This window comes from Lutra lutra, chromosome 5 (assembly GCF_902655055.1).
Source record: "Lutra lutra chromosome 5, mLutLut1.2, whole genome shotgun sequence".
NCBI lineage: Eukaryota > Metazoa > Chordata > Mammalia > Carnivora > Mustelidae > Lutra > Lutra lutra.
In genome coordinates, this window is record NC_062282.1 from 124280160 (window position 1) to 124307625 (window position 27466).

The 27466-nt window shown below is 33.2% G+C and overlaps 1 long non-coding RNA gene across 1 annotated transcript in view; it reads right to left on the reverse strand.

Annotated features, from left to right (window-relative positions):
• Positions 1-252: 252 nt before the first annotated feature.
• Positions 253-27466, reverse strand: part of LOC125100287 (uncharacterized) — a 244801-nt gene continuing 217587 nt past the window's right edge. Inside the window, exon 4 of the long non-coding RNA XR_007127491.1 lies at positions 253-787. This is a non-coding gene — a long non-coding RNA (uncharacterized LOC125100287). The remainder of the gene's footprint in view (positions 788-27466) is intronic.

Sequence of the window (27466 nt, forward strand, 5' to 3'; positions counted from 1 at the left end):
TAAAACAATGTTTAGACAGTTTCCGCATAGCTGATAATGAAATTATAAATAAGAGTAGAGAAGTCATAATATATTTATCTTTTATTCTAGGAATAAAAGCTCACTGTAGTGTTAATCTATGAGTTATTAGTTGTTAACATTATCTCCTCCATGAGTAAGTGAACTTTTCTTGTATTCAGCAAACTGACAATTCTTAAAGTGAGGATACATTCTAAGATTTTAGTACAAAGACTATCAGTATCCACAAGCAACTGAAATGTGATATCCTTTATTTTAGCAAGTTATACCTAAGATATTCATTTGGTATGTATATTTTGTAGTGAGAAAGAGAATAGGTATATTCAATTGGAAACTCTATACCATGACACACAATTCTGACATAAAAGGAAATGGCATTGTAAAAATGGAACTCATTTTCACTGAGAGAAGTAAAACAGAGGAAATTTCTAAGTAACAGAAAGCAGTTAAAGCTGCCCTTAGAGAACTGTAACTTACATAACTATAACTTACTGACACTTAAAAGAGAGATAATAATTTGTGTAGACACTGAGTTTGGCAGAGCTATGGGGATAATATATCTTTTTCAGTCTCAAATATTATTTCATTTTTGATGTGAAGTCTTTCCTGCAATATTAACTTCTTATACTATTTTTTCCCTCAGTGACCTTGACAAACATGTGGGAAATAATCAGTACCATCTTTTCAGGTCTTGAAGGGTTTGGAAATCTATCTTGAAGAGATGTCATTGTAGTAAATATTCTCATTGTTGCTTGAAAGCTGTATCCTCCTTAAAAAACAAAAACAAAAGTAAGTGTTACATGAGGCAGATGTGAAATCATCCAAAACTATGACTTATTTTAGTCTGCAGAGTATTTTAGATTGCAACAAAACAGGCTAGTTTCTGTTTTCATCCAGTGGGATTTTGTGAGATCAAATTCATTGTGGTTAATGAGTCAAAGGCAGAGTAGCCTGGGACCTAATCTTGATTTCTCCACATTTAACACATTTATTTTTAGAATTACATGTAAATGTTATCCTCAAACTTTCAAACTGTTAAATACATTTGTCAAGTGGCCTGTCACTAATTATGTTCATAACTGATTATCCAAATTGTTCATATCCTAGTCTTTAGATTTTTTTTTTTTTTTGCAGTAGCTTTTGGGAATCCTTGCTTTCTCCAGTATATTGAACACAGTGTTGACTGCTTAATTTCGAAATCGAAGTAAGTAAGTGCTTAATATTTCATCTCTTTGGCTTTACAAACAATGCAACTTGTGTCTTACCACTCTAGTTAAATTGTTCCTAGAGAGCAAGAAATTCATTTTTTCTGTCACTAATAGAAATGGATCACTTCTCTACCCCTCAACACCTCAGACAGGTAAGGGGTCAGGGGAATTTCTGCATAATATCATTAAATATTTCACTATTTCCTCTTTCCCACCCCAACAGCAAAACATGCCAGCAAAGCCATATTGAGTGATGTCACTAAAGGCAGATTTACAGTGAAGCTAAATGAAGCTTAAACTTTAGGGCTCTACAAATTTGCTTACAATGACATACATTTTTGACAATTTGCAATAGTTTGATGTTTCTGTTCTCATTCTTTAAAATGGCTTTAGCAAATGCCTGGTGCTTATAAACACAGGAAGAATGAATCTAAAATAATCATGAAATTTTAGAGCTTGGTGGAGATTTATGGTTTAGCTACTTCAATTCCTTTCTACCAAAGATACAGAAATTTAAGCCCAGAGAGGTTCACTTACATGCCTAACGTCACAGAGGTTGTTCGCTACAAAACCAGTGCTGAAATTCCAGTGTATAAATGCTGAACTAATCTTCTTTTGAATGTATTACTCTACTCCTTAAGAATATAATGGGTATTACGTTTTGTTGATACAGTAAAGGGTAAATGCTATGAAGCTGAGTTGAGAAAGGCAATTCTCAACTTTTAATCTTCATAGGTCCTGTTTGTAGGCTCCCAGAGAAGCTATTACTATAACATTTACCAAGGTCAAAATGGCTCCAAAAAACCTCAAAGCATGGCTCTCTATTTCTGCCTTGAGCATACATTATACATCTGCTTCCAATAAATTTATTAATTAAATTAAATAAACTAACCAACCAAAAAGGAGCATTCTAAACATAAAGATATGGGGGTAGGGGGGACAACAACACCTCCCTGCTTCTCCTAAGATTAAACTCACGCAGCTTGCACATACTAAAAACATAAGATAAAGTCTTTAACTTTCTAGACTGTCCTTTGTCATGATGATTTGTACATAAAAAACATAGATAATCCTGCACCAAATGTTTCTTCCCTGAATCACTTCCTTCTTTGTGAAGATGGAGTATCCCAGGCAACTGTCCTAACTTGGGCCCAAATAAAACATTTTTCCCTTCTCTTTAAAATTTTTAAAAGGTTTTGTTCATTTTTATCAAAATGGTAGATGAAGATATAAGTCTAGACATGACACACTTGCTAGTTGAGAAATCCTCACTTCATTTTTTTTTCATCTGTTAAATAGCAATGACATCTGCTTGAAAGGATTGTCATGACGCAGTATATGGGAACTTCCGAAGAAGGTGATATGCTGCCCAAGTGACAGCTGTATTATGATGTCTAAAATATCTGTATACATACTGTAAATCTGAAACTATTTTAAAATAACATGAAACACAAACAAATGTAAGGATAACAGACAGCCAGTTCCCAACAGCCTACAAAGGTCCCCACAAAGAATATTCCCTTGTTTAATCTGTTTAAGTCATTTGAGTATGACCATTAGTGGAATATATTTACAACAAAATTTCACTAATATCCTATACCCAACCAAAGAAAGCTTCTACTACATCAGGAGTATTCCTGTTTTGAAGATATTGGAAATGCTTCTTTCTTTCTTTCTCTGTATATTTTTTCCATATTGGTTTATTTAATAGGATTATGTTAGCTTTTGATTCATTAGTTATGACAATTAATGTTTTTATTCTCTCTCTATAAATACAAAATGTATATTATTAACTATATAATATTTATAAACTATATAGTTATATATAGTTATATATAGTTATATAGTTATAATTTATATAAACTAATATATAGTTTATATAAACTATAACTATATAACTATAGTTATAAACTATTACATATATAATTTATATATAATTATATATGTTATATATATTATTAACTATATAATTATATTTATATAGTTATATCTATATGTATCAGTTATATCTTTGTAACATATAATTTATATATTATATATTATAAAATTATAAACATATTTTATTATAATGAAATATGAAAACCCTTAAATAAACCCAGACTTCCACATTCTAAACTAAAACAGAATACTTACTTTTTTATTATTTTTTAAGATTTTATTTATTTGACAGAGAGGAAAAGGGAGAGTAAGAGGGAGAAGCAAACTCTCTGCTGAGCAGAGAACTCAAGGTAGGGTCTGATCCCAGGACCCTAAGATCATGACCTGAACTGACACTTAACCAACTGGCCACCCAAGCACCCCTACTAACTGTTTAATTTTAATTTATAGTTAATAAATAGCATATTTGAATTACTAAATAAAAATTTTGTACTACTTTTTATGCTTAATATTTTCATAGTTACCTAAGAAAAAAGGAAAATAGGAAGAAAAAAAGGCTGTCAGAAGAAATAACAATAGAAAAGAATTAACAAAATGAGAAATAATCTTTGGATCTCTTACTAACTAAAGTTGTGTTTACTCTTTAAATTACATAAGACCATGAAGTATATTAGGAATTTTAAGAGAAAATAATGATGAAGAGTGCTCTGAGTCATGACTAGGGTATTTAAGTGGGCACCTGTATCAAACATGTAAAAATATCCCTTAAAAGTTGTATTAGAAGCTACATCTTCAAAGTTTCCTTGCAAGATAAAATATTATGTAAAAGGTAATACAGAAATAAGATGATAAAAGGAAAATCTAATGGACTAAATTAAGAAATTGCTGTTATTATCAGATGTTGCTCTTAGTGTAGTACTTTTGAAAATCCATCTTCTTTTTGTAAGGAAGAGGCTGAGCAAATAATCTCAACTTTTTTTTTCTGTGATGAGATTAAGAATTGCATAGTGGGGGGCGCCTGGGTGGCTCAGTGGGTTAGGCCGCTGCCTTCGGCTCAGGTCATGATCTCAGGGTCCTGGGATCGAGTCCCACATCGGGCTCTCTGCTCGGCGGGAAGCCTGTTTCCCTCTCTCTCTCTGCCTGCCTCTCCGTCTACTTGTGATCTCTCTCTGTCGAATAAATAAATAAAATCTTTAAAAAAAAAAAAAAAAAAAAAAAAAAAGAATTGCATAGTGGGCTTAGAAATCATGCACAACTCTGAATATGACTTCTCATTTCCTACCAAATTCCTTTCCAACTAAGCTACCCTTGAAATTGATGATTCTTGAAATTAGGCCCATAAAGTCATTAATTGACTTGGTCAAATTGAAATCTTGTTTAAAAATGCTATAAACTTATTGTTGAATTTTTAAAAAAAACCTGCAAATACTTTGAAAAATTTTCCAAGTAAAAGAACAGATAGAAACTGAATGACATAACCTTAGTAAAATCCTACCCCACAAAATTAAGAAAAGACAGTAGCAGAAATTCGGTATCTACCATTATATCTTAACAGATCTACAAAGTAAGCACATTTAAAAATTATTAAGCTCTTAAACTCTATAATAGCAATGCTTCTCCCAGTATTAGAGGGGAAAGAAGGTGAGTGGTCAAAATCTGACATTTATTCTTTTTTTTTTTAAGAATTTATTTATTTATTTGACAGAGATCACAAGTCGGCAGAAAGACAGAGAGAGAGAGAGAGAAGGAAGCAGGTTCCCTGCCGAGGAGATAGCCCAATGCGGGACTCAATCCCAGAACCCTGGGATCATGACCTGAGCCAAAGGCAGAGGCTTTAACCCACTGAGCCACTCAGGCGCCCCTCTGACATTTATTCTTATTACCACCCAAAGTGGTACTGTGGAAGACTCATCTTGAGTAGGTGAGCAGGGAGTATATAGAGGCTGAAAACTCCTCTAGCACAGATGTACCATTCAAAGTGTCACTGTTGCTATCCATCACTATTCTTTTTTTTTTTTTTTTTTAATATTTATTTATTTGACAGAGAGACACAGCGAGAGAGGGAACACAAGCAGGGGGAGTGAGAGAGGGAGAAGCAGGCTTCCCACCAAGCCGGGAGCCTGATGCGGGGCTCAATCCCAGAACCCCGGGATCATGACCTGAGCCGAAGGCAGATGCTTAACGACTGAGCCACCCAGGTGCCCCCATCACTATTCTTTAAAGCCAAGAAGAAAGTTAGAAATGGCAGCTCATTTCAATTGCCCTTGAGACTTTCTCTTTGACTCATGCATTACATAGATGTGTTTTTAAATTTCTAAGTAACTTGGAGATCCTCTGGCTACCTGTTACCAACTTCTGGTTAATATTGTTACAATCCAAAAACATATTTTGCATAATTTCTGTTTTTAAATTAAGATTTTGTACTCCAGGATGCAGTCTACCTAGACATGTGTTCCATGTGCACTTGAGAACAATGTGTATTCTAGTATAAATAGAATGTTCCAGAACTCTCAAGTAGATCCAAGTGATGGATAGTGTCTTTGGGGTTCTCTATTTCTTTGTTGGATTTCTGACTACTTGTTCTATAAATTTCTGAGAGACATATTGATGTCTCCAGTTACAAATTCATCTATTTGTCATTTCTATCTATTATTTCCCCATGTATTTTGATGCTGTGTTGACACATGCATATAAATTTAGGATTCTTAAGTCTTTTTGGTAAAATTTGTCCTTTTTATCATTATGTAATGCTCCCATCTACCTCTGAAAAAATTTCTTGACCTGAAGTATAATTTGTCTGAAATTAATACTTCAGATTTATTTTGGTTAATAATTGATTGCATCTTTCTCTATCCTCTTATCATAACATATTCATGTTATATTTGTAGTGGATTTCTTATTGACAACATATAGTTGGATCATTATTTATTTTTTTAACGTAAAATTTTTAACTTGTAGGTTTAGATCAGACGTTCCCAATGACTACTGATGTGCTTGGATTATCTGGTGGCATCTTGTTAGCTGTTTTCTCTCTTTTTCTGCCTTCTTTGGTTTTAATTTAGCTGTTTTTAATGAGTCCACTTAATCTAATTTATTGGTTGTATTATTTAATCATATATTTTACTGGTTGCTCTGTGTTTTAAACATACATTTAAAAATAACCTGCAACTACTATGGCATTATATTATACCACCTCATGTGCAGTGTAAACAATTTTTAATTGTGTGAAACCCATTCCCTTTCCCATCCCTTGTGCCATCATTGTCCTGAATTTAATTCTGTAAACATCTAACATATAATTTGGCTAGTTTTTAGAAAAACTGTGAAAAAGAAAAAAAATACTACATTTACCTGTATTTTTTCTATTTTCAGTGTTCTTCACATTTTACTGACACTCAAATTTTCTGATTGAGCTCATACCTTTTTCCTAAAGACATTTCTCTAACATTTCTTGCACACTAGTTTTATTATTATTATTAGCCATGGATTCCCTTAGTTTTTGCTTCCTTGAGAGTATTTATTTCTCCTTAAACCCTGAAGAATGTTTTCACTGTATATAGAATACTAAATTGACAGATTTTTTTGTTTTGTTTTGTTTTTTTTCTTTCAGCACATGAAGATACCACTCTCTTGTCTTGTTTGCATGGTTTCAGATGAAAAGATTGAGGTAATTCTTAATCCTTGTCCTTCTGTAAATAGCATTTTGTTGTTGTTTTTGTTATTCTGGCAGCTGTTAACATTTTCTCTTTGTCCTTGGTTGCCATTAGTTTTCAGTGGCTTAAAATATGTGTTATTTTGTTGTTTCTTGGATATGTGCTTTAATATCTAATTTTGGATATTCCTCAGCATTTTTTCTTCTATACTGTTTCTTGTTTATTCTACTTTTAAGATTCTGATTACACATAGGTTAAAATCCGATATTGTCACAGTGAAAATAACTGCTAGAGGGAGGGATATTGATGATCTCTAACCAAAGGTTAACAAAAAAAATCTACATGTGATTAGGAGTGAATTACAATATAAGCTTCTTGATATTACAGGTAACAAATGAATTATTCTTGTCATTTTGTATCATTAAGAATGCATTTTGTAAGAATTTCTCACCAGAAATATAACGGAAGTCCACAGATAGAGTTCTAGACCAATTCAGACCATCGGAGCTGCTATTTAGAACTCACATTTTAGCCTCCTTGAATGTTAGCTTGATTTCTAGGCTTATTTTGTATAATTTCAAATCATGGGCATTTCCCATTTAACTGAAGGGATGATTTTATTTTCATAATTTTCTTTTTAATTTAGGGGATGGGCCTTTTCCATAAATTATCCCCCTCTTAGCAAACTTTTTCTTAGTGAATCTTGGTTGATTAATGTTACAAAGTGTCTGATGGAGAGGGGGGAAAGCTAATGTCTGACATTAACAGCTTTTATGTAAAAATCAGGCAGGAAAATATGTAGATTAAAAGTTTTCAGTTACATAAGTATTTATATTTGTAAGTATTTGGTAGTACTGGTCCTACCAAAGACACTTTCCCCCAAAATCTCTTGCAATGGAAGAGATGGATAAAATATACATTATTTAACCTCTCAAGTCCCAATTTCAAGTTAAGATTGCACATCCATGTAATCTAAGACATCTGTCCTTATCACCTTAGTGACATTATCCTGGTTCATTCCATGGAGATGTCTCAATAATTGTGCTCTCAATTTCAAACCATAATACCCATATTCTATTCTTGTCTTATGATATTTTACCACATTTGTGGTACAGGGACTAGGATTATATTTTATGTCTGTCCTTCCCTTGATAAAATGCAAACTAAACTAGGGTATGGATATTTGGAATTATTTTTCATTGTGTATTCTAATAATAAGAATAATCACTGGAACCTAACAGGTAATCATAAATGTTAAATAAATTGATGACTGTTTTACAGAAAACCTGTATTTTTGTAAGATTTCTAATCTTAGATATACATATATGGAAAAGATAAGTGAGGGGAGCTATGCAAAAATGCTACCTAAGGACAAAAAGAAAAATGAATGCAAATGTCAGATAAATACCTTTTGGAAATAAAACCTCAGAAACAGATATTTGCATTAATGTGTTGTACAATGGAAAAATGTACAAAGAAAATTAATTTTTGAAAGAATGAAATAAAAAGGGATCTTGGCAAGCTAAGTAAACTGAGAATGAGTAAAATATCACTGCTGAACAAATAATTTAGTAACTAAGAAACAGACACAGAAAATAATTTGATGACATGTAAAAAGTATGAAATAATTAGCTAATGTAAAAGAAAAAAAGAGGGGGATAAAATTATCAAAACAAAACAATAATAGTAACTTAATTAAGAAAAGTTGCTAATCACTCAAAGAGCAATAAAAAATAATTTGGCCACAGAAAATCTAATCACTTAAAGAACAAAAAATTTTTGCAAAATTTCAGAAAAATGAAATTTTAATTCAAAGGGACAAAGTGTTTTAGTAAAATTGTCACAAAATAACTGACAAAGACTTTTGGCATGTTTGGATTTTAAATATATATATGTTTAGGCATTCTGTGAAAAAAAAAAAATCCCCTAACAACCATAAAACGAAGACCTCCTTTAGATTTTTTTCTAACAACCATGAAAGTTCAAGGTAGAGAAATATATTTAAATTTGCAATGAAAATAAATGATGGAGTGATACTGTGAAATGGTGGGCTAAAAACTTTCCAAAGACTCAAATCAATACCTCAGAACTCTGAAAATTAATTAAAGACTTCAGTAATGAGGTGGTGTTTCAGCAAGAAAATGCTGAATCTCAGCATCAACAACACATTTTGTGGCATTTAATCCACCACTCCACAGCTCTGCAGTCACCTTGGAATGATAATAGGCCATATTCCTGGTATCAGAGGAAGCAAAACAGTACCATAGCTCTTTCCAAGCTTTGTTTCCAAAGAACAGTAATTACTTAACCTGAATATTGGTTCCCTGGAAGACTCTCCTCAAACAGCCTATTTTAATTTTACCTCATTTGAACTTGCTGAGTGCCTTTAAAAGCTTCTCCCCAAGAGACATTTGTCAAATGTTTTAACATACTGACCGTCTAAAGTGATTTTTAAGAGTTGGGACAGACAACAGATTAACCAAAATCTTAAAAGGGGAAGGTGAAGAATGAGATGTCTATAGGGGCTTTAAAAATCTCTGACATATTCTTGGGAAGCATCATTCATCCACAAAGTTGTGCGCATGTATAGAAAAAATACATGAGAAGCTCTTAAGGTCTCACCTCTGATATTCTCTGAGGATCTCCACAGCAGGAAATAAAGCTTAAATCTGGGTTTAAAATTCTTTGTTATGTGTGGTCACAAAGAGCCCCTCAGCAAAGAATGGAAGACTTATTTGTTTTAGGAATTAAAAAAAAAAATTCCTATTTAGTTATTATCTGACCATTAAGCAAACTAAGTAGAGACTTTAATGGCCAGACTTTAAAATTTGCTCAGAAAAGTCATTAACCAAATAACAAAAACAAGCAGCACTAATAATAAACTCTAGGTAAGAGGAATATCTGATTTGCAGAGTTGCACCTCATGGTATTTGAAATGTACATTTTTTTCATCAAAACATCATGATACATACAAAGAAACAAGCAAGTATTACCCAAACAGCAGACAAAACAAAACCAAAACAAACAAACAAAACAATAGAAACCATCTGAGCCTGGATGTTAGGCTTACTATAAATTAGCTATTTTAAATGTGTTCAAAGAGCTAAAGGAGACCATGTCTAAATAACTAAAGGAACATATGAGAATGTTCTCTCAACAAATACAGAATACCAATAAAGAGAGAGAAATTATAACAAGGGATCAGATAGATACCTGTAGTTGAAAACTAAAATAAATAAAATTTAAAAATTCAGTAGAAAAGGTCGACCACAGATCTGTGCAAGTAGAAGAATCAGAAAACATGACAAAGAATAAATTCAGACTGTCCAGTCTGAGGAACAGGAAAAGAAGATGAAAAAAAGTAAATGGAGCCTCAGAGACCTGTGGGACACCATCAAATGTAGGAATAAGTATATTCTTTAAAAGGACTAAAGACAGAAAGAGTTATTTCTTTTAAAAAAAAAATTATTTATTTGACAAAGAAAGCGAGTAAGCACAAGCAGGGGCAGCAGCAGAGGGAGAGGGAGAAGCAGGCTCCCTGCTGAGCAGAGAGCCAGATGTGGGGCTCGATCCCAGAACCCTAGGATCATGACCTGAGCCAAAGGCAGATGCTTAACCAACTGAACCACGCAGGCGCCCCAGAAAGAGATATTTCAACAATATCTGGACACTTCAATACCCAACTTTCAATAATGTATAATACAAATAGACAGTAATAAGGAAATAGGAGATTTGAAGTCAGCTAGAACTAACAGATACTCTACCCCACAAGAGCACACGTATTCTTCTCAAGTGCTCGAAGAACATTTTCTAGGCTAGACCATATGTTTGTTTATAGAACAAGCCTCAGAAACATTTAAAGGATGGAAATCATATAAACTGTGTTTCTCCAAACACATTAAAGCAAATTAGAAATCAATAACAGAAGGAAATTTAGGAAATTCAAAAATATGTGGTTATTAACAAAGTAAGGAGTCAAATAATAAACCACAGTGGAATTACAAAATACTTTGTAATATCAATACTTAAAGCATGCAATACAATTAGTCCTCAGATGGATATTTATAGCTGTAAATGTCTCCAATAAAAAAAGAAAGGTCCCAAATCAGTAACCTAATTTCCACCTTTAATAAAGTAGTAAAAAGAACTGCAAACAAAATCCAAAACAAGCAAAAGAAGGAAGTAGTAAATATTAGAGAACAAGAAAAAAGATAAAAATATAGAAAAAATGAACAAAACCAAATGCTGATTCTTTGAAAAGAGCCATATAGTTGACGACTCTATCTACACCAACCAAGAAAAGAAGAGAAAAATTTCTGTTGTTTAAATCAGAAACTAAAAATGGACCGTAACTTCAGACTTTACAGAAATGTAAGTGGATGATAAGGGAAACCTTTAAACAAATATATGCCAAACAGTTAAGCAACAGTGAGTACATTTCTAGGAAGATACACATTACCAAAACTTAAGATGAAAAATAAAATCTGAATAGATGTATAATAAACAGATTGAGTTAATAATTAAAAAAAAAAAAACTTCACATGAAAGGTGACCTCACTGGTGAAGTCAACCATTTAAAATAATGACACTAATATTTCCTAAACACTTATTTTTTTTTTAAAGTAGACATATAGGAACATTTAATTCATTTCAGGATTCCACTATTATCTCGGTAAAACCAAAGTTCTCACAAGAAAATATTGTATGGCAGTTCCTGCCATGGATATTGACACAGATATTCTCAGCAAAATAATAGCAAACCAAATTTAAAGGAGTGCATATATATATATGTGTGTGTGTGTATGTGTATGTTTAATAATGTATACATAATATATATATATATATACACACACAGATACTATATACTGTGAAAAAGTGGGAGTTGTCTCAGGAATGTATAGATGGTTCAACATATAGAAATCAGTATTAATAAAATAATGGGGAAAATGGGAAAATATGCACAGTAAATGCAGAAAATGCATTTGATAAAGAATATCTACAGAAAACCCACAACTAATACCATTCCTATTGGTGAGAAATTGAAAGCTATTACTTTAAGATCAGGAAAGAGACAAAGTCTGCTGTTGTCATTTCTTTCAACACAGGGCATGAGAGAGAGTTTTACTTTTTACGATTCAATCCAAATATTATTGTTTCTTTTTCTTGCCTATTTACAGATGACATGAGTTTACATATAGGAATCCTTGAAGAATCCATGAAAGAAAAATGGTAAGTTCAGTAAGGTTGCAAGGCAAAAGATCAATACACAAAACTAAATTATATTTCTATATGCTAGCAATTTACAATCCAATCATAAAATTAAGAAAACAATTCCTTTTATAATAGCACAGAAAATAATAAGATAATCAGGAATAAGTTTAAACAAGGAGGTAAAAAATTTGTAAAATCATTGCCTGAAGAAATTAAAGACTTAAGTAAATGGAAAGAAACCTCATATTTATGACTAGGAAGTCTTAGTATTGTAAAAGATAGCAATACTTCCTAATATTCATATATGTATTCATACTTATCTAGATATGAGAAATGTATATATGTATACACACACACACACACATGAGAGACTCAGAATAGTTGCCCAGGTCTAGAAAAATAAAGGACTCATACTTCCCAACTTCAAAACCCAACACAGCTACTGTAATAAAGAAAGTATGTTACTAACATAAGAATAGACAAATCAATGGAGTAGAATTTGGAATCCAGACATAAACCCTCACTTTTTTTTTTTTTTAAAGATTTTATTTATTTATTTGACAGAGAGAGATCACAAGTAGATGGAGAGGAAGGCAGAGAGAGAGAGAGAGAGAGGGAAGCAGGCTTCTTGGTGAGCAGAGAGCCCGATGTGGGACTCGATCCCAGGACCCTGAGATCATGACCTGAGCCGAAGGCAGCGGCTTAACCCACTGAGCCACCCAGGCGCCCCAACCCTCACTTTTATGGTCAATTTATTTTCACCACTAGTGCTAAGAAAATTTAATGGGGAAAAGACTCCTCTTTTTAACACACCATCTTTTTATCTAGCTGCTGGGACAACTAGATATTCACACACAAAGGAATGAGCCTGAACCCTATCTTACACCACATATAAAAATTAATTCAAAAATGATCAAATATTTAAATGTAATTTTAATAAATTATTTAAATTATAAGACTCTTAAAAGAAAACAAAGGTGCAAATATTGGCAATATTGGATTGGAGAACAGTTTTTTAGACAGGACACCAAAAAGGAAGCAACCAAAGAAAAAATAAGATAAACTGGAACTAATCAAACAAAGTGTATCAAAGGATACTGCCTTTGTTAGTAAGATAACCCACAGAATGGAAGAAAGTATTTGCAAGTCATACATAAGACAGAAGTCGAGTATCCAAAATAGATAGAGAACTCTTATAGCTCAACATAACAAGATAAACCCATTAATACTGGGAAAGTATTTGAATATTTTTCCCAAGAATATGCAAATTGCCAATAAGCACATGAAATTGTACTCAACATCATTTTCATTAGGAAATACCAATCAAAATAATACATAATGTGCTATCACTTCACACATGAAAGAATGGTATAAGAATGTAAAAAATATAAAACAAGTACATAGCCAAAGATATGGAGTAACTGGAACTCTCATACAGTGCTGGTAAAACTATGATTTCAGCCAAAAGATAAAGCGGTTTGGCAGTTCCACAAAAAAGTAGGATTACTACATAACCCCATGTTCTAATACTTTGTATATAGAAATTATATAACAAAGAATTAAAAATAGGTATTCAAACAGAAATTTATACACGAATATTAGAACATTATCACAAAAGCCGAAAGACGGAAGCAACCTAAGGGTCCATCAGTATATGAAAAAATACATATATTTATATGAATATATATATGTGTATATATTTCTAATATATGTTATTCGATATTATATATTCACAACTATATATATGAATATAGATTAATTATATAATTATGTAATTATGTAATATAGTTATATTAACATGACTTACAGTATATTAATATATAAATTTATATATTCATAAAAAATTCAACCATTTTATGGATATATATGACTATTGCTCACCCATAAAAAAGAATAAACAACTGATACAGACTACAACGTCAGTGACCCTTAGAATCATTGTGCTGAGAAATAAGTCAAAAGGCACATATTTTATGATTCCATTTGTATGAGATGTTCTGATTAAGCAAATACATACAGTCACAAAGTATATCTTCCCCTGGTGGCCAAGGGGAAGGGGGGTTAGAAACTGACTGATAACTGGTATGGGGTTTCTTTTCAGAGTATTACAAATACCCTAGAATTACTTAGGATGGTTGTATTGCCTTGGCAATATACTAAAACCACTCCTTTGTTCACTTTAAAGTGGTGGATTTTATGTAATTATATTATACTTTTATATATTTATATAAATATATAAACATTTGTGTATGTATATTTATATTATGATAAATATAAACATAGCCATACACACATGAAAAGTTGTGCAAAAATCTAATACTATACCTGTCACAATTCTTAGGATAGTAGTATGAAAATGGCAATAATAATGAGTGCTATATGAGCACAAGATATATCACAATCATAGCACATTTACAGGGAGGTCAACAAGAGATACCTAAAAATGTTGCATTTTTATTTTTATTTATTATTTATTTATTTGACAGAGAGACAATGAGAGAGGTAACACAAGCAGGGGGAGTGGGAGAGAGAAAGTGGGTTTCCAGCTGAGCAGAGAGCCTGGTATCAGGCTTGAACCCAGGACCCTGAGATCATGACCTGAGCCGAAGGCGGATGCTTGATGACCCAGCCACCCAGGTGCCCAAATGTTGTATTTTTAATTTGGAATATATCTAAATACAGAATTAAAGCTAAAGAGTTATAGGAATTATGAATAACAGAATATAATAGACTGACTCATAACAGATAGCTGATATAAGAAATGTTTCATCTACAAAAATACCAATTTCATATTGTTTAAACTCAATAAACGTTATAGGCAAAGTGAAAATTACATAAAGTATAGAGAGAAGAGGTGACAGAAAATGATAGTATGTCAATTTTTTTTGTATTTTCCCTAATGATGTAACAAATATATAGTCATAAGTGATAATTAGAGGGCAATTTTAATATCTTATTTAAAATAATAGATGTTAAAAATAAAGTAAGCTACAGTAACCATAAAAGAACAAAATGTAATTAATGATTGAGAAGTTGAAAATGGAAAGGAGGTAAGGAATTTTTAAGAGTGTTTTCAAATCTTACATTCTTTAAAAAGTTAACTAAATATTTGACACCAGAAAAAGAATAAGAACCTAGATAGAAATGAATCAACAAAGAGAACTGAACCAAATGCATGTTAGACTTCAATATATAATTATATTTGAATTCTTCAGTTGGTGACAAAAATTTGGAATTTTCAACAAATGTTTTTATCATAACTAGCTATTTGTTCAGGGATAAAAGATGGTTCTCGTCTTCCTTATGTGTGTCAAAGCTATGTAATTATAGATGATTTAAAAAAGAAATCATAAATGCAACACATTTTATACATTGCATATTATACATTCAGTATTTAGTATTACGGTTTTGGAAGGAAACATAATGCCAATCAAAATGTAAAATGTGTTATTATTTTATATATCACAAGGTGACTCCTAGAAACTTATTCTGGATATGCACACAAAAAAATTGGTCAACACTGAAATGTACTCACAGAATTTTTCATTATATCCCAAATTTGGAATTGACCTAAATGACCATCAGTAGCAAATTATTTTTTTTGGAAAGTGTGTGGGTATAAATGAAGATTTATTTACTAATTTTGCAACATGAGCTGGAGCAACAGGGACCTTCAGATTTCTACAGGAGCCAAAGTGCCGGCAGATGTCCTTTCTCTTCCTCTCTCCTAATTCAGATAGCAGGAACCTGTCCTGATATTTCATCTATCTTGCTAGTACTATAAGCCCCACCCCATGTTGCCCCTCACCCTCATGCATCCAACCCACCAGCCTCAGCAGGCTCCATACAAAGTGACTCCTACCCTGACATACCCTGCAAGCAACCTTTGCAGAAACCTGCTCCACCTTAAAGTGACTCCTGCCCTGTGGAGGGGAAATAAATACACACACCAGTGCCCCTGCAGTTCTTCAGCCAGGACTCTTAGATGGCTGCACAGGGAGAAAGACCTGCCATTCTGTGTGCCTGTAGCTGTGGCAGAGAGGTGGATTAGAGACACCTAGTCGGACTCCTGGCCTCCCTCACATAGCACCAGTAGCAGTCTCAGGCCTCTCAACAAGACTGGACCAAACCAGCCCAGGGCACACAGAGCAGGAAACTGGGTCAGAGCAGCCAACAGGGCTAAAGGTAACCATGAATCAGTCACAACAGCAGGGTGCACAGAACCCATACAAGAGACACCCTAAATGTCTGGTTCTGGTGATCAATGGGGTTTGCGCTAACAGGGGACCATAACACCTCCTCTGCACTGGGCCACTACTTTCAAGACCAGGAGATGTAGCTGACCTCCATAATACATACAAACAAACAGAGAGAGTTTGTAAAAATAAGGAGAAAGAGAAATCTGTCTCAAATGAAAGTTCCCACAGTATCACAGCAAAAGATCTAAATGAAACAGAAATAAGCAATACACCTGATAAAGAATTCAAAGTAATCATCATAAAGATTTAATGAACTCAGTGAGAACTTCAGCAAAGAGGTGGAAAATATAAAAAAGAATCAGAACTAAAGAATTCAATAACTGAAATGAAAAAAAAATACACTGGAGGGAACCAACAGGTTAGAGGGCATAGAAAAATGAATCAGCAATCTGGAAGACTTTTAGAAAGCTTTTAGAATGCATTGGAATTTAAGCAGTCATCAACTCTATTATAGACTGGTATACACATAAAATGTTATATAGGAACTTAACAATAACAACAAATCAGAAACCTATAATAGATATCCAAAAAAATAAAAAGAAAGGAATCTAAGTATAGCACTAAAGGAAACCATCAAGCCACAAGGGAAAAGAGCAGGAAGAGAAGAAAGGAACAGATAGGAATTGCAAAGCAACCAGAAAATAATTAACAAACTGGCAGCAAGTACATACCTATCAATAATTACTTTAACCCTTCATGGACTGAATGCTCCAATCAAAAGATACAGGGTGACTAAATATATTAAAAAAATCTCTATGCTGCCTACAAGAGAGTCATTTTAGACCTAAAGACACCTGTAGATTGAATTTGAGGGGATGAAGAACCATTTATTATGCTAACGGACATCAAAAGAAAGCTGGAGTAACCATATTTATATCAGACAAACTAGATTTTAAAACAAAGACTGTAATAAGAGATTAGTAAGGAAGCTATATCTAATAAAGCCATCTATCCAGAAAGATCTAACAATTATAAATATTTATACCCCTAATTTGGGAGCAGTCAAATATATAATCAATTAATAAGAGACTGAAAGAAATTTATTGATAATAATAAAGTGATTGTAGGGGACTTTAACACCCCACTCACAGCAATGGACAGATCATCTAAGCAGAATATCAACAAGGAAACATGGACTTTGAATAACACACTGGACCAGATGGACTTAACAGATATATTCAGAGCATTTCATTCTAAAGCAGCAGAATGCACATTCTTTTGGAATAAAACATTGAATCTGTTCCAATATGGAATATTCTCCATATTAGATCACATCCTGAGTCACAAATCAGGCCTCAACTGATACAAAAATACTGAGATCATACCATGCATATTTTCAGACCACAACACTGTGAGACTTGAAGTCAACCACAAGGAAAAATTTGGAAGGAACACAAATACATAGAGATTAAAGAACATACTATTAGAGAATGAATGCATCAACCAGGAATTAAAAAGGAATTTTAAAAATGCGTGGAAGCAATTTGAAATAAAACATGATAATCCAAACCCTTAGGGTGCAGTAAAAGTGGTCCTAAGAGGGAAGTATATAGCAATACAGGTCTTCTTCAAAAAGCAAGAAAACCCTCAAATACACAACCTAAACTTACACCTGAAGGTGCTGGAAAAAGAAGAGCAAATATAGCCTAAACCCAACAGGAGAAGAGAAATAATAAAGATTAGAGCAGAAATCAATGAAATAGAAACCAAAAGAACAGGAGAACAGATCATGAAACTAGGAGCTGATTCTTTGAAAGAATTAACAGATTGATAAATTCCTAGACAGACTTATGAAAAAGAAAAGAGAAAGGACCCAAATAAACAAAATCATGAATGAAAGAGGAGAGATCACAAACAACAATGCAAACAATTATAAGAGAATATATAAGCATCTATATGCCAAAAAACTAGGCAATCTAGAAGAAATGGATGCATTCCTAGAGATGTATAAAGTACCAAACTGAAACAGAAGTAGAAAACCTAAGCAAACCCATAACCAGCAAGGAAATTGAATTACTAATCAAAAATCTCCCAAAACAAGAGTTCAGGGGCAGATGGCTTCCCAGGGGAATTCTACCAAACATTTAAAGAAGAATCAATATCAATTTTCTGAAACTCTTCCAAAAAATAGAAATGGAAGGAAAACTTTCAAGCTCATTCTATGAGGCCAGCATTACCTTGATCCCAAAACCAGACAAAAACCCCACCAAAAAAAGCATTACAGACCACTATCCTTGATGAGCATGGAGCCAAAAATTCTCAACAAGATACTAGCTAATCACGTCCAACTGTACATTAAAAGGATTCACCACAACCAAGTGGGATTTATACCTGGGCTGCAAGGTTGGTTCAACATCTGCAAATCAATGAACATAATACACCATATTAATAAAATAAAGGGTAAGAACCATGCGATCCTCTGAATAGATGCAGAAAAAGCACCTGACAAAATACAGCATCTTTTCTTGATTAAAAACTCTTCACAGCATAGGGCTGGAGGGAACATACCTCAACATCATAAAGGCCATGTATGAAAGACCCACAGCCAATATCATTCTCAATGGGGAAAAACCGAGAGCTTTTTGCCCAAGGTCAGGAGCATGACAGGGATGTCCACCATCATCAACTGTTGTTCAATATAGTACTGGTTGTCCTAGTCTCAGCAACCAAACAAAAAGAAGTAAAAGGCATCCAAACTGTCAAAGAAGTCCAACTTCCACTCTTCTCAGACAACATGATACTCTATGTAGAAAACCTGAAAGACTCCACCAAAAAGTTATTAGGACTGGCACAGGAATTAATCAATGTTACAAGGGATAATAAAATCAATGCACAGAAGTCTGGTTGCTTTCTATACACCAACAATGATGCAGCAGCAAGAGAAATCAAGGAATCCATCCCATTTACAATTGCACCAAAAACCATAAGATACCTAGAATCTTATGATATGATACGTAGAATCATAAAATACCTAAGAATAAACCTAACTGAAGAGGTAAAAGATCTGTACATCAGGATAAAAAGCTTTTGCACAGCAAAGGAAACAATCAACAAAACTAAAAGGCAATCTATGGTATGGAAGAAGATATTTGCAAATGACCTATCAGACAAAAGGCCAGTATCCAAAATGTATAAAGAATTTACCAAACTCAACATCCCCAAAATAAATAGGAAGACCCCAAAGAAGATATATGGTTAACCAACACATGAAAAATTGTTCAACATTACTTAGTATCAAGGAAATACAAATCAGAAGCACAATGAGATACCACCTCACAAGGGTCTGAGTGGATGACATTAACAGCACAGGAAACAACAACTGTAGGTGAGGATGTGAAGAAAGGGGAACCCTCTTACATTGTTGATGGGGATGCAAACTGGTGCAGCCACTCTGGAAAGAGTATGGAGGTTCCTCTAAAAGTTAAAAATAGAATACCTATGACCAAGTGATTGCACTACTGGTATTTATCCAAAGGATACAAATATAGTGATTCGAAGGGACACACACACCCCATTGTTTGTAGTAGCAATGTCCACAATATCCAAAATAGGGAAAGAGCCCAGATGTCCACTGATAGATGGATGGATCACTTTTATCCATTATATATAGAAACACAAACACACACACTAGACTATTACTCAGCCACAAAAAGAATGAAATCTTAACAGTTACAATGACATGGATGGAACTAGAGTATATTATGCTAAGCAAAATAAGTCAGAGAAATACCATATGATTTCACTCATATGTGGAATTTAAGAAACAAAACAGATGAACATAGGGAAAAAGAAGGAAAAATAAATAAGATGAAAACAGAGAGGGAAGCAAAACATAAGGGAGTCTTAACAATAGGAAACAAAATAAGGATTGGTAGAGGAGCCAACGTAGACACACTAGATGAAATGGGTAAATTAAACAGACCAACTACTAGTAATGAAATTGAATTAATAATATAGACACTCCAATAAACAAAAACCCTGGACAGGACCAAATGGTTTCATAGTTGAATTTCACCAAACATTTAGAGAAGGGTTAATACCCCTTCTTTTCAAACTATTCCAAACAATAGAAGAGGAAAGAAAATTTCCCAAATTCACTTTAGAGGACAGAATTACCTTGACACCAAAACCAGACCAAAAAACTATCAAGAAAAACAAAACAAACTACTGGCCAATCTCAGATTGACATAGATGCAAAAATCCTCAACAAAATATCAACAAACCAAATTGAACAATACATTAAAAAAATCATTCACTCTTATCAAGTGGTACTTAGTCCAGGAATGCAAGAGTGGTTCTATATTTGCAAATTAATCAGTGTTATACATCGCATTATTAAAAGAAAGGATAAATTATATGATCATCTTATAGATGCAGAAAAAGCATTTCACAAAATACAACATGTGTTCATGATAAAAACTCTCAACAAAGGGGGTTAAGAATGAATATACCTCCATATACCAAAGGCCATATATGAAATAAACATGGCTAACTTCATACTCAGTGGTGAAAAACTGAAGGAATTTCCTCTAAGATCAGGAATAAGACAAAGTTGTCAACTCTCACCACTTCTATTCAAATCGTAGTAGAAGTCCTAACTATAGCAGTCGGACAAGAGAAAGAAATACAAGGCATCCAAGTTGGAAGGAAGGAGTAAAACCCACTGTCTGCAGATGCCATAATATGTATATTAAACCCTAATCTCTGCCAAAAACAAACAAACAAACATCAGATAAATTCAGTAAATTTTCAGGATTCAAACTTGATATACAATAATCTGTTGCATTTCTATGCACTAGTAATGAAATAGCAGAAAGGGAAATTGAGAAAACAATCTCATTTATAACTGTACTGAAAAGAATAAAATACCTAGAAATTAATTTAACCAAGGAGGTGAAAGACCCATACTCTGAAAATTATAAAATACTAATGAAGAAGTTTAAGACAACACAAATAAATGAAAAGGCATACCCATGCTCATGGATTGGAAGAATTAATACTAAATTGTCCATGTTACCCAAAACAATCTACAAATTTAATGAAATCCCTATCAAAATACCCATGACACTTTTTTTTTTTACAGCCCTGGAAGAAATACACAAATTTGTAGGGAACCACAGAAGACCTCAAAGAGCCAAAGCAATCCCAAGATAAGAGCAAAGCTGGAATCATCACAGTTGCAGATTTTATGATATACTACAGTCCATAGTAATCAAAACATTATGGTATAATTTGGCATAAAAACAGATACCTATATAATAGAACAGAAAAGAGAGGCCAGAAATATACCCATACCTATATGGTCAATTAAAAAGAGGCAAGAATATACAATGGGGAAAAGACAGTCTTTTCAATAATGATGTTGGGAAAACTCCCAGTTTTCCCAACATTCCCAAGTCAGACAAATAAAGACAAATACCATATGATTTCACTTATATGTGGAAGCTAAAAAAACCCATTTTCTTATACCATACACAAAAATAAAAAGTGGATAAATGTGACCTAAATGTGAGAAATAAAACCATAGAACCCCCTAAAGAAAAAATTGTCAGTAATCTCTTGGATATTGTCTTTAGCAACATGCTTATGGATATGGCTCCTCGGGCAAGGGAAACAAAAGCAAAGATAAATTACTGGAAGGGCACCTGGGTGGCTCAGCTGGTTAAGCCTCCCAGCTCTTGATTTCAGCTCAGGTCATAATCTCAGGGTTCTGAAATAAAGCCTTGCCTTGGGCTCTGTGCCGGGTGTGGAGCCTGCTTAAGGTTCCCTCTTCTCCCTCTCCTTCTCTAACAAATAAATAAAAAATACATAAACTATTGGAACATACAGATAGCTAACTGATGCATGGAAAAAATGCTTGAAATCACTAATAATCAGGGATATGCAAATCAAAACCACAAGGAGATAATCAAAACCACACCAATCTGAATAGCTAGTATCAAAATATATACAAGAAATAGTAATGTTGGAGAGGAGATGGAGAAAAGGGAACCCTTATGCACTGTTGGTAGGAAGGTAGATTTGTGCATCTACTCTGGAAAACAATATGGAGGTTTCTCAAAAAAATTAATAATAGAAATACCGTGTGATCCAGTAATTGCACTATTGGGAATTTACCCAAAGAAAACAAAAACACTAATTTGAAAAGATGCATACACCCCTATGTTTATTCCAGCATTATTTACAATAACAAAGACATAGAAGGACACCTAGTGCCCACTGATAGATGAATGGATAAAGGGGTATGCGCTTACACACACACACACACACACACATATGCACGCACACACACAGAATGGAGTATTAGGAATAAATAAGAATGAGCTCTTGAAATCTTGACATCTGTGCCACACAGATGGACCTAGAGTATGTTATGCTAAGTAAAATAAGTCAGATAAAGACAAATACCATATGATTTCACTTATATGTGGAATCTAAAAAACCAATCAACCAAATGAACAAAAGCCAAAAACAGACTTATGTACAGAGAACAAACTAGAGGGTTTGCCAGAGAGGAGATAGGAAGGGCGGTGAGCGAAAAAGATAAAGGGGATTAAAAGGTACTTTCAGTTATAGAATAAGTAAGTCATGGAGATGATAAGTACAATGTAGGGAATATAGTCAATATTTAGTAACATTGTATGGTGACAGAGGCCGCTACTCTCATGGTGAGCACTGAATAATGTATAGAATTGTCAACTCATTATGTTGTGTCAGTGCAACTAATATAACATTGTATGTTTACACTTCAATTAAAAAATATAAAGAAAAAGAAAATGCAACTAAGAGTATCCCCTGTTATTGTGAAAAGTTATTTTATTACAGATGCAGTAAGCTTAGTTTTATATCATAGCCAAAGTCAATTCTAACTTGACATTTGTGATTTCCAATTTAGAATAAAATACCTATTTTGTATTATTTGGTTGGAGCTAAGTTAAAGTTCATCATTCTAGTCAAAATGATATAGAAAATAATCTCACTTTGGACATTATAATCAGTTTCCCCATGATATATTTACTCTCAGAACAATATTCTAATTAAAGAACTAAAAAATACTGAAAAATATAACAAATCAGTAATCAGTGTCATTAAACAAACCATTATTCATCATATCAAAAAAATATAAGTTGAACATTTAATGTTTTTTGAATATTTATTGTTTTTATAATGACGAATGTAGAACATGGTAAAATATATTCATCTCAAGTTATAAAATCATTCATGATCAAATTAAGTTAAATATTTGCTGGTATAGATTCAAAATTCCTTAGTATTATACTTCTAAATTCTAATGCAGTATGATATTTTTAAAGTGCTATTAGTGGCGTGATTAATGGTTAATTCAAATTCCATAATTCAAAGAACTTGAAAATAGCATAAATATTTTGTGAATCCTTTAAATCCTTTATTTTTTATAAAATTTCTCAGAACCACAGAACATCTGAACATATATCTGAAAATTTTATAAAATATTGTGATTCTTTGCTCAAGAAAAACCAATATTTGTGGGCTTATCAACATTTTACATATTTTCTATAGAATAAATATATACATACTTTAATGATTATTTGATTAAAATATAGAATATTAAAAAGAAATATATATATTTATATTTTAATGTAAAATATAACTGATGTATCTTCACAGACTTTAAAGTTACTGCAAATTTGTGTATCAGAGTGCTGATACAATTATTTGAAAAGTGAGCTAACATGAAAATCCATGTAATATATGTAACTGAAAATGTTACTTAAGGCAATGGGAAAATATGATAGGAAGGAGATAAAGGAGATAAAATGTCCAAGGACTATTGTAATGAGTAAAGATGACAGACAAGTAAATAATTGCAGTATAATTTTATGAACCTTAGGACAGATTTGAATATAGGTTTTTATGACAGTACATCAAAGTGTATTTTTTGTGAACAAAGAAAATAATGATCTAAGCCATCTGAAGTCAGTCATCCTCGAAACTGAGCCTTACAGGTGAATGGGAATTGGTCATGTGAAACTGGAAGGAGTTGATTCCCCACAGATGGACCAACATATGCAATATTACAAAGACACAGTTCAGAAAGGTAAAGATGTATGCATGTCTAGGCATGATGTCCAGGAAGGAAGAGGGCAATAGAAAAGTCTGAAAAAGTAGACATGTTAAGATCTTAGGGGTCATGCTTGTAACCACAGCTCAGAAATTGCCATTGTGTTAAACTCCAAAACTCCAGCTTTTTCCTGGCTATATGCCAGTTGTGTCAGATAACCAGATCTTGTAGCCATGTGGAAAAAACTGAACATAATTTCATACTAGAGTGCCAGCCTGCGATAGCTGCCCTTAAAAATATATGAAAATATGAGGCCAAGAACCATATCTGGGCCAAGGCCCAGAGGCCACAACAGCTAACTGGCAGTTCTACTAAACCACCCAGAACACTATCCCATGATCTGAGGAGTACCGCTCTCTTATCTGCATTTTATGGCTCAAAGAGCTTCTGATATATTTAGGAGGTAGATTCCCCAATGCAGATGTTTAACATGTCTATCACTTTATTTATAGCTATTTATCGTCTATCTAAAAAATAATGACCTGAGTGTAAACAAGGGATATTTCCAATGTATTTAACTCTGTCCATAGTAAATATGAAATACTTCATTATTTTTCAAGTATTAAAAATCCACTAAAATATTTAAATAAAATGAAGATACAATATGAATATTTGAGTAGTATCATTTATAACTGACTTTGAAATTTCAGATTTTGTCCCGTTATTCTATTTGGTATCAGCTGGGGGAGGGGAGAGAGCCAAATGTACATTTACATGAAATGGGTAAATAGTAAAATAATCACCTGCAGCTACTCGAAATGATACTCCAAAGCAGATATACTAGAAGCATCAAAAATATGAACATAAACAACAGGTAAGTCCTTCAAAACCTGGTTGGGCATTGTCATCATCTATGGACAGTATGAAGAGTAAAGATTCCTGTCAGCCCTCTGATAATGATTGATAAAACTGGGTAGAGAACCAATAATATATATTTTCAATGAGAGCCTCAGATGATACTGATACTGCATTCGCACAGATTGTCATTGAGAACCACAGGTACAGGGACTTCCTTTTCAGCTCAGATCTGAGCCAGGATGTAAGTTTTATACTTCAATATAGCATTGATATTTAATATATACAATGGAAACTTCCATTTAGATCAAATTATAAACAAGGGCCCAGTGTGCTCAGAATTGAGAGATAAGGGGAGACAGGTAGCTCTGCAAGATGAACTATAATTGTAGAATAATTTAATAGCCATAGGCAGTTTTCCAGACATAAGTGAGAAATATTATAAAATGACATTTGTAAAGCTATAACAGAATGCTAATGTGGACTCTCCCTGTTACTGTTTTGGGTGAGCCCTCAAAGGATATACAAAAGATCACAAACATCCTCCTTTTTCAAAAGAAAGGTAAATGGCCCTCTACACTTTTTAGAAATCAACTCTGCTCACATTAGCAATCACCTATGTCCAGAGTATAAAATGATGGGATTGAACTTTGCAAGGGAAGATTTCCTCAGAAAGTACTGCCAGCGGGATATGTTTTTTCCTCAAGACCACAAGGAAGGAAGAAAGTTCTTTTCCCCTGGTCTCAAGCCAAGAGAAAAGGGGTTATGAAATCATTCAGATAGTTAAGTATTTGTGTTGGGAGATTTGACAGGATAAAATATCCATATGACAAAAGTCATCAGAAAAAATTATCTAAAAAGGGGCAAAAGAAAGGCAAATATTTTGGAGGCAAGTCCTTTTGATATTAAAACAGTGATAAAAAATATACAATAATAGTTTAAAGTAATGTACTTGATTTTGTTACTATTGATTTATAGTTTCAGACTAAGTAAAATTTCTTCCTGTAGATTTTTATACTGTAATGATACAAAGAATTTCTGTCTGCTGGAACAGATTTGCTCTAAAGATTTATGGCCTGTTGAACATTAACCAGTTTTATATTTAACCCAACAATGTTATATTAATATTTCTTTGTTAAATTGACTATAAATAATTTGGCTTCTCAGATACCTATTGAACCAATCATAATAACTTAATTTTCCCCTCATTAATTAATGGGCTAAATAAGATCTTATATATTTGCTTACTTTATGTTTGAATTAAAGTTATGATTTTACCTTTTTGAAATGTGCAGTTTTTGAAGGCTATGGCTAGAACTGCCTATTTGGTGGCAGAATAAAAAGGGATAACAGTCACAATCTTCTATCCTCCCCCCACTCAGGGTGTGGGAAGAGAGATAACCTCATCATAGATTTTTTCTCTTACAGCTACTGCCTGGAGAGTCAACATGATTTTGTCATAGAGTTGTGCACAGTGTTTTGCCAAAGGCTTCTGTAATAATGGGTTAAATAAAACATATGATGTATGTTCATTTATATTAACTTGAGAATAAAATTTTATTTTTGATAATTATACTTTCATAGTTTTGAGTGGGTGAGGAAGTGTATCATGTAAAGTCTTTTAAGTCTAAACAAGACTTTGTAGACTCCCAGAGAGTACTCCAATTAAAACCAGAGCTATACCCTCATTGTCTGTTTTCCTGCCTCATTTACTCCAGATTTTTTTGACTTTGACTTTGTTTCGGTTTTTCTAGTTTGAAAACTTATTCCCCATTGGTGCCAGTGGTCTCTGCCGGTAAAACATGACAAAGGATTAGGTAAGGATGGAAGAATAAATTTTAAAACTAGCAATTTTTTTTCCCTCTAGGTAAAGCCATTAAAACAATTTTCTACCTGGTAGCAAGAGAAATACCTGTCTTGTTTATCATTGTATCCCAAATGTCAAAGAGTCTTGCAAAAAATAGGCATTCATTCAATAAATACTTGGTTAGTAAGTAATATTGTTGCTTGTGTGAGTGTTTAGTTTCTTCCTTGCTGCATTTATTAGTGATGTTTCTGCCCATTAACTGCACCCTTCCCAGCCTTGGTCTTCCATCTGAGTTCTGGCAACCTGTATGTTTAAGTAGGAGGATAAACTCTCAAAATTCCATGCTATGTGCCCAGACTGAGCTCTTATATCCTATTTCATGCCAGGCACTCACCTCAAAATGGCAAAATAGCTTTGGGTAAATATTATATTTTGGTAAGATCAAGAAAAATTAGTTATAAATAGTTATAGATATTTTGTTTTTCTGACAGGTTCTTATCTAAACCTGGATATAGTTATGTTTAATCTCCGGATTA